The sequence below is a fragment of the Aquila chrysaetos genome, chromosome 7 (genome assembly GCF_900496995.4).
Source record: "Aquila chrysaetos chrysaetos chromosome 7, bAquChr1.4, whole genome shotgun sequence".
Taxonomy (NCBI): domain Eukaryota; kingdom Metazoa; phylum Chordata; class Aves; order Accipitriformes; family Accipitridae; genus Aquila; species Aquila chrysaetos.
Genome location: NC_044010.1, coordinates 3,506,169 through 3,519,153, shown reverse-complemented (window position 1 = coordinate 3,519,153; position 12,985 = coordinate 3,506,169). Strand labels below are relative to the sequence as shown.

The 12,985-nt window shown below is 44.0% G+C and overlaps 1 long non-coding RNA gene across 11 annotated transcripts; it reads right to left on the bottom strand.

Annotated features, from left to right (window-relative positions):
- Positions 1-109: 109 nt before the first annotated feature.
- LOC115344109 lies at positions 110-12,985 on the bottom strand. 11 transcript variants are annotated; one of them, XR_003924424.2, is made up of 9 exons: positions 12,673-12,985; positions 11,585-11,644; positions 11,361-11,511; positions 10,544-10,720; positions 9,188-9,306; positions 7,965-8,042; positions 4,176-4,319; positions 3,091-3,269; positions 110-548 (listed from the first exon to the last, which is right to left on the bottom strand). It is a non-coding gene; the product is annotated as an uncharacterized LOC115344109 (long non-coding RNA). The 11 variants fall into 11 exon arrangements; XR_003924423.2 differs by lacking the exon at positions 9,188-9,306 and having other exon boundaries at positions 10,522-10,720; XR_003924432.2 differs by lacking the exon at positions 9,188-9,306 and having other exon boundaries at positions 4,162-4,319.

Below are 12,985 nucleotides of genomic sequence, written 5' to 3'. Positions count from 1 at the left end.
TTAACAGGGTGTAGCAAGAGTCAAAGAAGAACTGGCAGCTTGGATCAGGTACTAAGGGGATCCGAAATTGTAGGAACACTGACAAGAACATTTACAGGGACAAAAGGCCTGTATTTTAGGTATTTAATTAATTTCTGACTTTTAGGATGAGTTTTTTTACACTTGGGGGAGATTATCCCATACTTGTCAATTACAGAGGTATTTATTTTTGTCTGTGATGAAGAGTAAATAGCAGTAGCTCCTATAAAACAGGTTGCATGCTCTCAGTCTCAGCAAAACTTAGGAACTCAAAATATCTGCTAGGGATCTGAATACTCCAGTCAGGTAAAAGATTGAAAAGGGTCCTGCCCTACAGCATTCATGAAATATCAAGCAGCCCCATTGTTTTCAAGAGCCCTGGGCAAGACAGAGAGAATTATTTCATTATTTTCGGTATTTACCCTTCCAATAAGCCAGGCCAGAAGTGAGGTCATTCTCTGTTGAGAGATTTTGCTCTTCTGTTCCTCTAGATCACCACGGTGAATGCCAACACCACCGACTTGTGCTACCTGAATGAGTAAATGACAGGAGAGGATTCTTTTTTGATCCCCTCATTCTCACAGAGAGAGATGAGAAGTAGAACTTAGTAGCTCTTTTCCAGAAGTCCAAAGCTCCACATTTTCATCACACGGGTCGATGAAGCTCTCCCGTCTTCACCATCAGGGCACGTCTGTTGCACCCTGACAATGTGACTCCTTGAAACACAGGTTTCTGAGGAGATCGCTGATGCACTGCCATCGTGCCTCTGAAATCATGTCATGTAACACTCACTCACCTCATCAGCCATCTACTTAATTATCCGTGAATCTCAGGCTCGGTAGCCTGTCCCCAGCTATCCCATTCGGCTGGGAAGGTTGTTCAGACTGACCTACACCCACAGAGCCTCCTGGCTCAGCGCACATGCGCTGGGAGGCCATGCAGCCAGTTTGTGATGAACTGGAAGATGTACTGGTTGTGTATGTTGACCAGAATATGCTTTTCCAAATCCATGCAAACATGCTGCAAGATGGAGCTGAGACTGAAATGCCTATCAAAAGCACAGATCAGCTCTCCAAACCAGTGCCTTGGTATTAGGGTTTTTTTGAACACATTAAGGAAGTTTTCCTTTCAAATTAACTAGCTTTGTCTTTTCTTTCTAAAGCTTTATCTGCTGGCCACTATCCAAAGGCCTAGAAAGAGCTGGTGGCAGAAATGCAAACTCTTTGAGGGAAAGCCTGTGGTAAAAAAACCTCAAAGGGGGTTTCCCAAGTCTGCAAGTGAACAGTATCTTTTATTTAACAACAGCTTTTATTTAAAAAAAGAGTTTGAATTAGATTGATTTAGCCTGTAGAAACCAGGAAAAGACCAAACAAAACACATTTTATACTCTTGCCAGAGTTACAGAATACCAAGGGCCGAGGGAGGTTAAAATTTAGTCATCTTGGGAGAAGACTTCAAAGGGGTCTGCACAAAGGTATGGCATGTGGAGACTAAACATCTCTGCAAGCAGCACTCCATTTTAACTCCAGCAGCTGTCCAAATAGATTAAGGAAGAGCACTGCTATTTTGGCCATGCTGCCTGCATGGTAATAGTTTGTAACAGAATCACCCTGGAAGAAGGAATCACTTCTTGGTGGGATGAAGGGGCAGGTGCTGGGAGGGAGGAGAAGGAAGGGAATTGCCATTAAAGCACAGTTAACACATCTTCATACTGATTGCACCAATTTGGAGTACAGTGCAGAGGGGAGACCACAGCCTTTTCTCTTCTGACATTACATTGTGCGTAAGGATTGATTGTTAACTTGGTGCTTTCTGTTTTCCACTTGTCCTCTGCCTGCTGACAGTGGCAGAGAATTATATTAAAGAGTATGTGTCAGGATGAACAGATTTATCTACCAGTCAAAGAGGAATAGCTAAGGGCAGGCTACTGAGCTGAGACTGCTGGAAAATTGTTAGATCCAGTACCCAGGAAAGAAGATTCAGTGAAAATCTCAGTCTCTCTGAAAAAGATAATGAAAAAAAGATCCTCCCTCAATCTACCATGTCACTTGGCAGCCTGGTGCCACGTGTGAGAGTACAAGGACTACAGACAGCAGTGGACATTGGCAGCTCTGGTTTAGAGGAGTAATGGGTGAAATAGGGGGAGACTGCCCAGTTGCCATGGGGTTCCAAATTATTTTCCCTGTTCCCTATTTCCCCTTTATCAGAATTAAAGAACATACGGCAGTGACTCGTGATGTGTAAATATCACAGCAGCACTGCAGTCATTGCCGTTGGCTTCTTCTATCTTTGGTTTCAGCCCACTAAAAGAATGGTTGTCCAAAAAAACAAGTACTTGTCTGTTAGAGAGACTCAAATGGACAAACTTTTCAAGGAACCTCAAAAATATATTTACATTCATTGTTACTGTTAGGTAGGGTAAGCCCCTGTCAATGTCAGTTGAAAGTAGCAGTCTGGGGTAGTCCAGGGTTTTCCAGATTTCTCACACTTCTGATATACATGACGGAAAGTAAATTTAACTGTGGAAAATCTGTGTGGTGAAACAGAGCTGAAGGTATTTTGATATTTTCCATGTAGTGCCTATTCTGGGAACCAATGACCCTTTACCATCTTGAAAAAAGAAACCTGTTTAATATTGCTCTAGAGAAATATTTTTGTCTTTGATGTAGTATAAACATGAGACAGCCACTGCTCCAGCAGCCCAGTCAACCATACGCTGTGTTTGATTATCAAAGAAGTTGTCTGTGGTTTTGGTCAATGCTTAGATACACACGGTTTAAAAAAAGGACTTCAAACCTCTGAACAAGATGACTTGTCAGGGCCCTGTTGCCTACTATATTAACTGCCCAACTACAGGGTAGAGTTTCTCTTTTTGATCAGAGTTGCAGACCTGCAACTACCAAATACTATCATCTCAGCGGTGTGACCTGAGAGAGAATGGATGCTGGGATAGAAGGACCTTTGCTCTGATCTAGTACAATGGAAGAGACTCTAAGGTGATTAATTACATCCCCTCTAAGCTTCAAACTCCATCTTTAGGTGAAGGCAAATTGTTCACTGGGCTAAAATCACCTTAAGAAGTGATGCGCCAGTCCATTCCCAGGCTGAAGAGGCAAATCCCCATGTTTCAGGACTATGGCATGAATTCTGTATGCAGGGACGCTGTACCACAGGACTGAACCATCCCCTCCCAGGAGATCACCACGGAAGGCTGTATAGAGAGAGTCTCCTTCCATACTGGCAAGCAAGCCCTTAAAGAAACAAGAGTAGAATCAAGATTACTTTTAAGGCATTTCTGTCTCTTTGAGTACCCTACAAGCTCTTACTGCAACAGATCACCTCTTGCCAGAAATTCGGCCAAATCTTCAGAGCGTCAGAGGCTGGAGGTGGAAGGTAGTTTGCAAGATCGCAGCCACTTGCCACTTTAGAACCAGAACTGCTGTCTCTGACATTGCAGGACTATGCCCACAGCATCCCAGAAATTCATGTTGGGACCAGGACTCTGCGGCCTAGCCCTCCATAGTAAAGAAGATAGCGACCCTCCTACAGCAACAGGCAGAGCAGACTCTTGTCCCAATCAAAATTTACAGCAAAACTAATTTCAAGAATTGCCACCACTGCTTGCTTTTGCTAAGAAACCAGTGGTTTTATAGTACAGTCAAGACACTGTTTCCAGCAATGAATGACTTTTCCAGTGAAATCTGGATGTTCATGCAGGAAAAGAAAAAAAAAAAAAAAGACATCAGTGCTTGTTTTTGGTATAAACTTAAAGGATCTTAATGTCTTTCTCAGATTTTTTTTCTGCACATCTCTCCTCAGTTTGTTCTAAGATTATGACTACCATCACTTTCATGCTATGCCTCTTCTTTTCACTGCCCACTGAAAGCATATTCAAACATATTAGTAAAGATTATGAATTTGCCATGCATGCAACGCTGCAAAAGCCAGATCAGCACAGCAAATTCAGTATGCGATCTCCCTGGTAACATGTTTGAAGAAGGAAGATGGCATTTTGTGCTGTGCCACAAAGTAACCTGCCTGTTCCACATGCATTGGAGGCAAGCACAACTGAGCCTTTGGACATGTGGCAGCTTTTCCACAATGCAGATATGCAGCAGCTGATGTTGGAGGTGCATTTCAAACCTGGTTAGGCTTACTTCAGTGCTTGCTGGGATAACTGATCAGCTGCTTCCCATCGTGGAGGGAACACCCATGAAAATCCGAGCATTCTGGAATAGATCCCGTTGCACAGACTGGTGAGAAGAAAAGGCCAGGTGTTTGTGCTCAAATGGCTGCATGTGCTACCGACACAACAAAAGAGCATGGCTGAAGAACACAAGCGTGTATTGTCTGACAGTCACTACGCTTAGTAATTTAGAAAATCCTAATCTGTATTTGGAAAATAACATCACTAATCTGCAAAGGTCTGTCCCTCCGCTGCAGTCAGACTCTCTGGTTTCAGTTAAACATCAGAAAAAAAATAGCCCAGGTTTAAAAGTGTTTAGGCATGAAGAAGATACACACTAGTCACCCACGGGGAAGTTTTGCTATCCTCAGACATTTATCTTTCCTCCACTGCAGAGTTAACCAAGACAGCTGCCTATGCAGTTCTTTCCAAAGAGGAAACATCCTTCATTCTCTATTCTCATGACCTGAAAGAGTTAAGACTATCAAACTTCTGCATAAGCCCTATATGAATTGTCAGAACTGATCAGAATGTGACCCCAAGCAATCAGACAGCTGAGCCACTGTTAATAGGTAGCACCACATGCATGCATGGATGATCTCTGATAAGTCACCCCACAAAAATCAAATGCTGCCTAAGGTCTGTGCTTATGCATTACAGGAAATCTCGTTCAGAACCCAAGTCCACTTGCCTGTGTACTGAAGAAAAATGCCTCACTGTAGTTCCATAAAATACTCCCTAATACAAACTTCTAACCTTGATCGGCTCTGCTGCAAACGAGGCAGTGTTTCTGCAACTCCAGTGAATGGTGTTAAGCTGTCAATCAATTGAGAAGCAGCAATACAGTACAGTTCTTTTCCACTGCCCCCATTCCAGTTGTCTTTTTTTTCCTCTAAGTGTTGCTGCTATTAACAATTTTCTTCTGCTTGGTATGCCATTTTGATGTCTGTGTTGGTAGCGCTCCCGGCTTGTTTGAATCTATGCAAGTCTCTCTTGATCATGTTTTATGAAATGTGACGCTCCACTATAGAAAGTAGTTGAACATTCACTACAAACTGCGGGAGCTAACTGGAAGCCTGGAAGGAATCATTAGTATTTACAAATACATGAGTCATGCCATTTTTGAGATGTCACTGATTGCAGCTGCATACTTCTATATACTCACATCCCAGCACCTCACTCCTTTTAAATATTGCATCAAGCCATATGCTGCACAGTGCTGCAAGCTGCTTGTAGGGAGCCTGCAACATTATGTATCTTCTGAATCCATTTATAATCCCCACAGCTGTTACTTGCAAAGTTACAAAATAATGTAGAAAACTCAGTCACTCTTAAGCCATTTCTTTCACATCAGTGTTCAAGCTAGGTTTCAACTCTGAACACCTAATTCATTTGCACTTGTTTTCTTCTGCTTTTCTTCTTGTTGATCCAGGAGATTTTCTAAGTCTAACGAGCATTACTGGCACTTTCTCAAGGAGATCTTTAGAATCCTTATTCCCACCAAAAATCAATTGGACTTGGCTATCAAGTGCTTAAGGATCAGATTTTGAGAAGCATTAGGGCATCTCTATATGCAGGTGGAGGGATTCTCAAGAGAGCCTATTTACATTGACATCTTCCTAAATACATTATGTCACTGGAGTACAATTATTTTTGAAAAGTGACATGGGAAAACAAGTCATGTACATGGCAGAAAATTTCATCTAAACCTTCAGCTCAAGCCCATATCCTGGCTATTTTGCCCTGGTTTTCAAGATGCTGTAGAGTATGCTGTGCAGTATTTTCTCAAAGTACTGAGTGTCTTGGGTTGGTATTTACTCTGTGTAACAAACACTAAATTTTACTCAATGCATCCTGTCTGGACTGCCACATCATTAACTTCAACTACTCCAGCCTCTTATTTAAAACCTAGAATGGATTCCTCCAGGTGTGATTCTCCTAGGGGTCCATCCAAAGACTTACTCAGGATCAAAGAGGGGACGTTTCCAGATCAACACGCTAGATGCTGAGTTCCTGTCATGCTCTCATAGTTGATACGTCAAGACACCAGTGATGTGCTCTAGATCCTGTACTGTGTTCTGTTCAGTTTCCACCATTTGAGACTGGGACGTGACGTGTGAAGGGTGCAGGCAAAGACAGAGGGGAAAGATAGAGGAACTTTCAAGACTGAAGAGAGTACAGGCTTTGTTTTCTTACATGAGGGAAGTGATACTTACGCATCCTTCCCCAATCTTTGAGAGGGCTCTGTTCAGCCCCCATCCGATCTAGCTTTTTCCTTCCTGTGGCCTGAGTGTCCTGTCACTGCTGTCTCACCCTTTTATTTCTGGTAGGCCTCCCCCAGGCCCCTGGATGTGTGCTAGCCCTCAGCTGACTTCCATCCAGTGGATTGCAATTAAAGGATGATAAGTAAATATTTTTTTGGAAAGTAATAGACAGGATTAAGACCATGTCGCACTAATTGTTTAAGAGGAAATAAGAGTGTAGTGTATGGAAGAGTTATACTGTATTCTAACAACAAGCTGAAATGAGTCTCCATAACACTTCTGTCCAGCTATTTAATTTCCATGAAAAGAGTGGTTAAAATGGTCACAGAAAAATCAAGAGTCCCTGGTGCTCCCTTCAGATCAGGCAAGCACAAACATTCACTCCCTGGTAAAGTTTTCCAACTAGCTGGAAGCCAGACTTCACCAGGCACCTTGGCAAACAATAGGAGAAAGAGCAAGGAGGGCAGAAATGCTGCAGAGGTCAGCAAGGTACTCCATTTCATAGTTTTTGACACATCAGATAAATATATACTACGTGTCTCCCTGTCTTCTGAACTGTTAAGCTACCCTGCACTGCTGTGGGGTTTAGTACAAACAATCCATCAAGCAGTCACTAAAAATCTAGCTACTGAACTCCTGAGCTTCTGGGTAAAGAGATCTCCTTGGCTCAAGGAGACAACCTTCTCTGTACAGCCCCTGACATTCTTAGGGAGTCACCACCCCTCTTAGTCATGCCGGCCCCCTGCCTTGTCTGGGGGAGAGCAGAGTCGGGAAGCGTGATCCATCGGCTGGGCCAGGATGGTCGTTGCTGGTGACAGCACCCTCCCTGCATCCCTGCAGGCTGCACAGGCACCACCAGTCAAGTGTTAGGGAGCTCAGTACTTCATAGGGCCCCTCCTCAGGCTTGGCTGAGGAAAATAGGGCAATTCACATTCTCCCATCCAGACTATGAACAGGCTCCAAATGGTTTTTAGGATTGCCCTTTTAAAGCAAGAACTGTCCTCTCTCAGCTTAGTATGGAGCTGAGAGAAATGGATATCACCAGAACCAGAACTCAGTGGTGGCCACAACCCCTTCCCCTCCCTGAAACATCTCCCATCCCTCCTCAAGCTCCTTCTACTTACACCTGCCTCTTGCCTGCCTGCCTTCCCTCCCTCCCTCCCTGCACTTGGACTCCCTTTTCCCAGTCAGGGGTTTTTCTCTCCTTCCCTCAGCTCAACAGGCAGCTACCAGCAAATACAGGTTTTAATTTATTTACTTTTAAAATAGACAAACAGATGATAAGGCTGGAGCCAAACCCTCCTGAAAAGCAGATATGGAATCCCATCACAACCCAGCTATAAGTACATTTCTCATCCAGGTCTCCAGAAGCAAAAAGTAGTTTGATTGCTTTGAAGATATAAGCTCATCCCAACTTCTAAGCCTACAGGATAAAATCCTGTCTGTTAATGTAATATTCCCCTTCCATCAAATTGTTCCTCTGGTTGTTCTCTTACCTCCTGTGCTCTGACTAGGATGTGGCATCCCCTCTGCTGATTCAACCACTGATTGGTGCAGCAAGGAACACAGGGAATCTAAGGTTTAATTTTAAAAAGAAATGTCTTAACACACTGGAACTTGAAAGCTGCAAGCTAACGTGTTGGCACTGCCATTTATTCTTCTGAGTATTGCATGGGAGGAGTAAGAACACTAGGAATTCACTAGTCCCCTAAGCAGTTTGATCCAAGATCCTTTTCCTACTGAGGTGAGACAACAACATTTCTGACTTCAGCCCAGCAAATCATTCAAATGTCATCCCTGTTCATTAAGAATCTCATCCAAAGCTCATTCAATGCAAGTGAAATTAAGTATACAAATGTCCTTCAGAGGATGCCTGAAGTATTGGTAAACTCAGGGGTTTGTCACAGATTGGACTTCTCTGAAACATGGGCTGAAAATGTCCTTCATTCCACCTTCCTTTTTTATTTTTTTTTTCCCCAAGTGCTAATCAAAACCATTACGGAAGTCTTTCAGCACACTTTGAAGTGAATCCTTTAACTGTGATCACAAAGTACTACTACTTCATTTTCTTTGAACTTTGACTTTTTAGGCTATCCTCATCTGTAGACTGCTTTTAGTACAAGAAGTGTGCCAACAGTCATACTAAGAAAAGAAAAGCAGGAGAGAACAGGTCTCCTATAATGACGCTCATCTAGTTTTTTCAGTTTCAGTAGCTGTATCTCAAGATGCCTCTCTCAGCAGAGCTCTTAGTAAAAACAGCACAAAGAAACCAAAGACATCACCTTGGCAAACCTCCATTTACCACAATCAGTACTCCAAGGCCATTTTTACAAAAGATGTCACAAGTTACAAGTGAGGTATTCCACAATGGATATAATGCCCTACTAAGCCAAAAGTCAGCACAGAGACAAGGCCTTAATCCACAAAAAGTTAGATTTCACAGCATCTGTCTTCTCACATCTTTTTGATGTGCTCCCTGCCGGGAATAGTGACCATGTCTTCCTCCTCCTCCTCTTTTTCTCACTCGCTTTCACAGTCTCTTCTGATGGGCTGGGAGGAAGGCCCCCTTCTTCTGGATTAAAAACCTAGCAATCACATTGACTGCAGCCTTGTGCTGCTGCTTTCCTGCTCTTGATTCACACATCTGGAAAGAGGTGTTTATTATACACAGTTAGTAAACCATGTGGAGATCGGACAGGGAATGGAAATTAGAGCTTACTTTGGATGGCTTCAAGGGCCAAATTAATTTTATATCATTCCACATTTAACAGAAGTGCTGAACTGGCGCCACCCAGGTTAGAGACTGTGATGGACCATACTTGGAGAAACTGCGACATCCTGTGGCAAGAATGGGAAATGGCACGCTAACGGTTACCGGTTTTAAATAGACGACAATTTTGGCATTTCCTGCAATCAAAGCCTCAACAGTGCTTTTATTGCTGTAACTTTGTTGCCTGTAACTTAGATTTTTTTAATAACTAGAAAAAAGCTGCCACAAACTATCACATGCACCCACCACCACAACAGTGCTGTCATTTGACAACTGCTAACGAACAGAGAGCAGAAGAGGACTATCTACATAATTAAGCCTAAAGCCAGATGGATGACATCTTGCCAGGGGCTTCACAGATCCTCGTGAATTTCAGGGGAAAAGTCACATTCAAGAAACCCAGTTCCCTCCCAGGCTTTGGAGGACAGAAGGAAGACAGAGTTGAGAGCCTCATCATCTGTTTAGCTCAACTTCTTTGCCTTCTCCCCCCTCGTCCTGCCTTTCTGCACCCTTCCCCACTTTTTCAGCTCCTCATCTAGGTCTCCCATTTTCTTGCCGAGACCACTTCAGTTCTGCTCTACTGGCTGCTCACCCTCTCTCTCCCTCCTCCCCCTGCACGCTGGTTCTCTACCACCACCCTCTTCTACTAATTTTTCTTCGCTCAGCCAGCCAAGTTTCTCCTCTAAAACCACACTTTCACATCTGATCCATCTTCTCTTTGTCCAGCCACTATTCTGCTCTCAACTAATGCCTAATCCTACCCTCCTTGTCTAAATTTTCCACTTCTCTTTGTCTGATTTTATAGTTCAAACGCATCAGCAAGTCAACACAGCATAACGAGTCCATCAACAGAGTAGTAGTTCATCTTGCAGCAAATTACACCATCTTATCTCAAGGTTAATGTGAGATAAAATGCATTTTGCTCAGCCTCTTTCATGGGCAGCTAAACTAGTGCACTTCACTGCAATTTTGCAACATGCTAAGCACTGGCACAGAGTTAGTCCACTCAGTCACTGCACAATAACTCACAAAGGTGTGGACAGTTTACTTGTACATCTGAGCACCTGGTGTCCCCTCAGAGCCAAGTGGCTATAAAAAAAGTCATCAGATAGACAGCACCCCAGCTCAGATACAGTCTTGTTCTGGAAAAGCTATTACTGAAAAAACCCAAAACAGCCAACCCAAAAAATCATGCTACAGCCCGCAGCTCTGAGGAGAAAGCCCACCAGTCAAGTTCTTTGAAAACTATAGCTAAGAAACAGGAATCTTTTGTGAATGCTTACAATTTAGTTGCCTTCAGCTCACCTTCACCAGAGTGACAGGATGTGTCCTTGATGTGGACAGACCAACCTGCCAGATAAGCTTTGAGTCCCTTTTCCAAAGCGCTGGTCAGAGACAAGGTTGCCGAGTTTACTGCCTGGGATCAAACATTTTCTCAGAGCCTTTCATGTTTTGGGATCTTTTTCTTTGGAAATGGCTGATCTGCATTTTAAAAAAAAAAAAAAAAAAAAGACCGATTCAGACCAAACCTCACCACTTTGCTATTGCAGTGTATTCCGCATCACACACCAGCAGGCCAGGGGCCCTGGCCAGGTTTCACTCCAGCTGCAGATCCACAGGAATATGAAGACTTCAGGCAAAGAACATTCAAGATAGTAATAATCAACACATCTCTGAACACTTGTAAGGCTGTTCACTGTCCACATCTGTAATTCACAGAGATTTCTCTGAAACGTTAGTTAAAAATAAGCCAGTATTTCACCACCCCCACCCCCAATCTAATCTAAGCAAGCTCCATGAACCTGAACCTTGAGCTTTTTAGCTCAGCCACATATACCTTCTGTGAGCGAGTACTAGTCTTCAGGCAGCTATGCAGTGACCTGAAAACTTTTACCTTTTATTTTCCGACAGGTTAGTTTTCAGCCACTTCAGTCTCCTGAGATGGTTCCCCACATAGTCTTTCAGCTGCCAACACCAAGAGGTCAGAGGCAGTGGGGCCAGGCAGCTCATGGCGAACAAAGAAGACGGTGGCAACATCTCACATTTAGTCCAATTTAATGCGATTAAAGTTAATAGCGGGACTGCCCCTTTTTGATCTTCCACAACTCCAGAAAGTACTCACTTGTTAAGCTATGCCCTGGCATTTTGCTGTACTGTGTCCAGAACTCATGTAATTGTTCCATTGTTTCTTCTCTACCTGGTTTCCATCTGGTTCCTTTCCTCATCAGAAAAACAGAACTCCAGGCCACCTGTATCCAGTCATCCCTGAAAACCTTAAAGTGGAAAAATGTGAGAGGGTGGAGCCGACAAAGAATCATTTTTTTGGCCAAAGTACAGTTTACACACCTCATTGCCTCAAGGCAGATGTCCAGCGTGGAAAAATTTCAGCATGGAAATTATGGAGTTCTAATGAAATGAGATACAAAACAGGAAAACTGAATCTGATCATGAGAAATGCTGGGCAACTCTATTAAAAAGTGACTTTCATTGCCCCTGTCAATAACTAAAATAAGAGATCACATTGTAAAGCTCTCTAGTAAAATGAGGGCCTTTACAGCTTGCTGGGTATCTTTAGGGCATGGATCAATCCATTGCGGAAAGTAGTATCCAATACATGTCAGTCAGCAACAAAGCTGTGACAGCATTTCTTAGTTCAGACCCACATTTGAGTCTTCGGTTGACCCATTTTGATCAAATACCCTAAGAAAGAAGTTGTTGCTTCAAGCAAGTGATGGGCCTTTAAGAAAGTAAACCAGCATTTGAATTTGAATTAAATGTCTATGCGTAAATTGGCAGAGCCAAGGAATTCGGAACCATAGTCCTAACATTGCTCTCTTGTGATGAAGCACTAAGGGGCCACAATTTTATGTCAGACATGGCAAGCTGTGAATAATTATTTGGTATACAGAGTTTTATATACAAAATAACTAACACGAGGGACTTGCTTCAAGATTATAGGCAGAGGAGAGGGCCCATTTGCAATTCTGCTGCTTTTTACGTCCTATTCCAAGTCTCAGCAGCATTGCCTCCGTTATCTCCTTAGGCTGACCAAAGCGTTAGCCCTTCCTGTCTAAGGGAACAAAGAAGCTTCCAACTTTGTTCCTCATGGCGAGGATGGCCTCCTCCTTGCAAAAACAGCAATGTTTCGTAAAGCGTAATGTTTATTTGTAACGCTTTGTGCGGGTCTCTCCAGACGCTTTACACGTGCAAAAATACCTCTCCGGGCAGTGGATACCAACCCTATTTTCACCACTTTACAGCCGCAGAAGTCCTAAGCAGTAACAAGCAAAGCCAGGAATAATATCCAGGCTCGAACCCAGTCCCCAACTGTAATTCCTAAACCAGCTTTCTTAAGCACTAAGCGAGGGCCCAGGGGAACTGGAGCGCATCCCATAGAACAACTCCAGCAAGAGCCGTTAAAAACCAAAACCCACCTAAGCCCGATGAAAGATGAAAAGCCGACGAAAGACCCGCGTCCCCCCCCTTTCCACGCCGGAGCAGGACAGGCCTGCGCCCCCGCCACCCCGCAGGCTCCCTCCCCTCCCGTCCCCGCCCGCGGCGGCACAAGATGGAGGCGGGCGGGCCTGGCCCGCCTCACAGGGCCCTGCGGGGGGAGAGGCAACCCCCTACCACCGGAGGTTCGGAGGAAGCGGCGGCAGCATGCGGGAAACGGCGGGGAAAAACCCCGAGGGCCGGGCCTGTCCCCGGGGAAAGGCCCGAGAAGCCGCCGCCGGGGAACCGGAACGC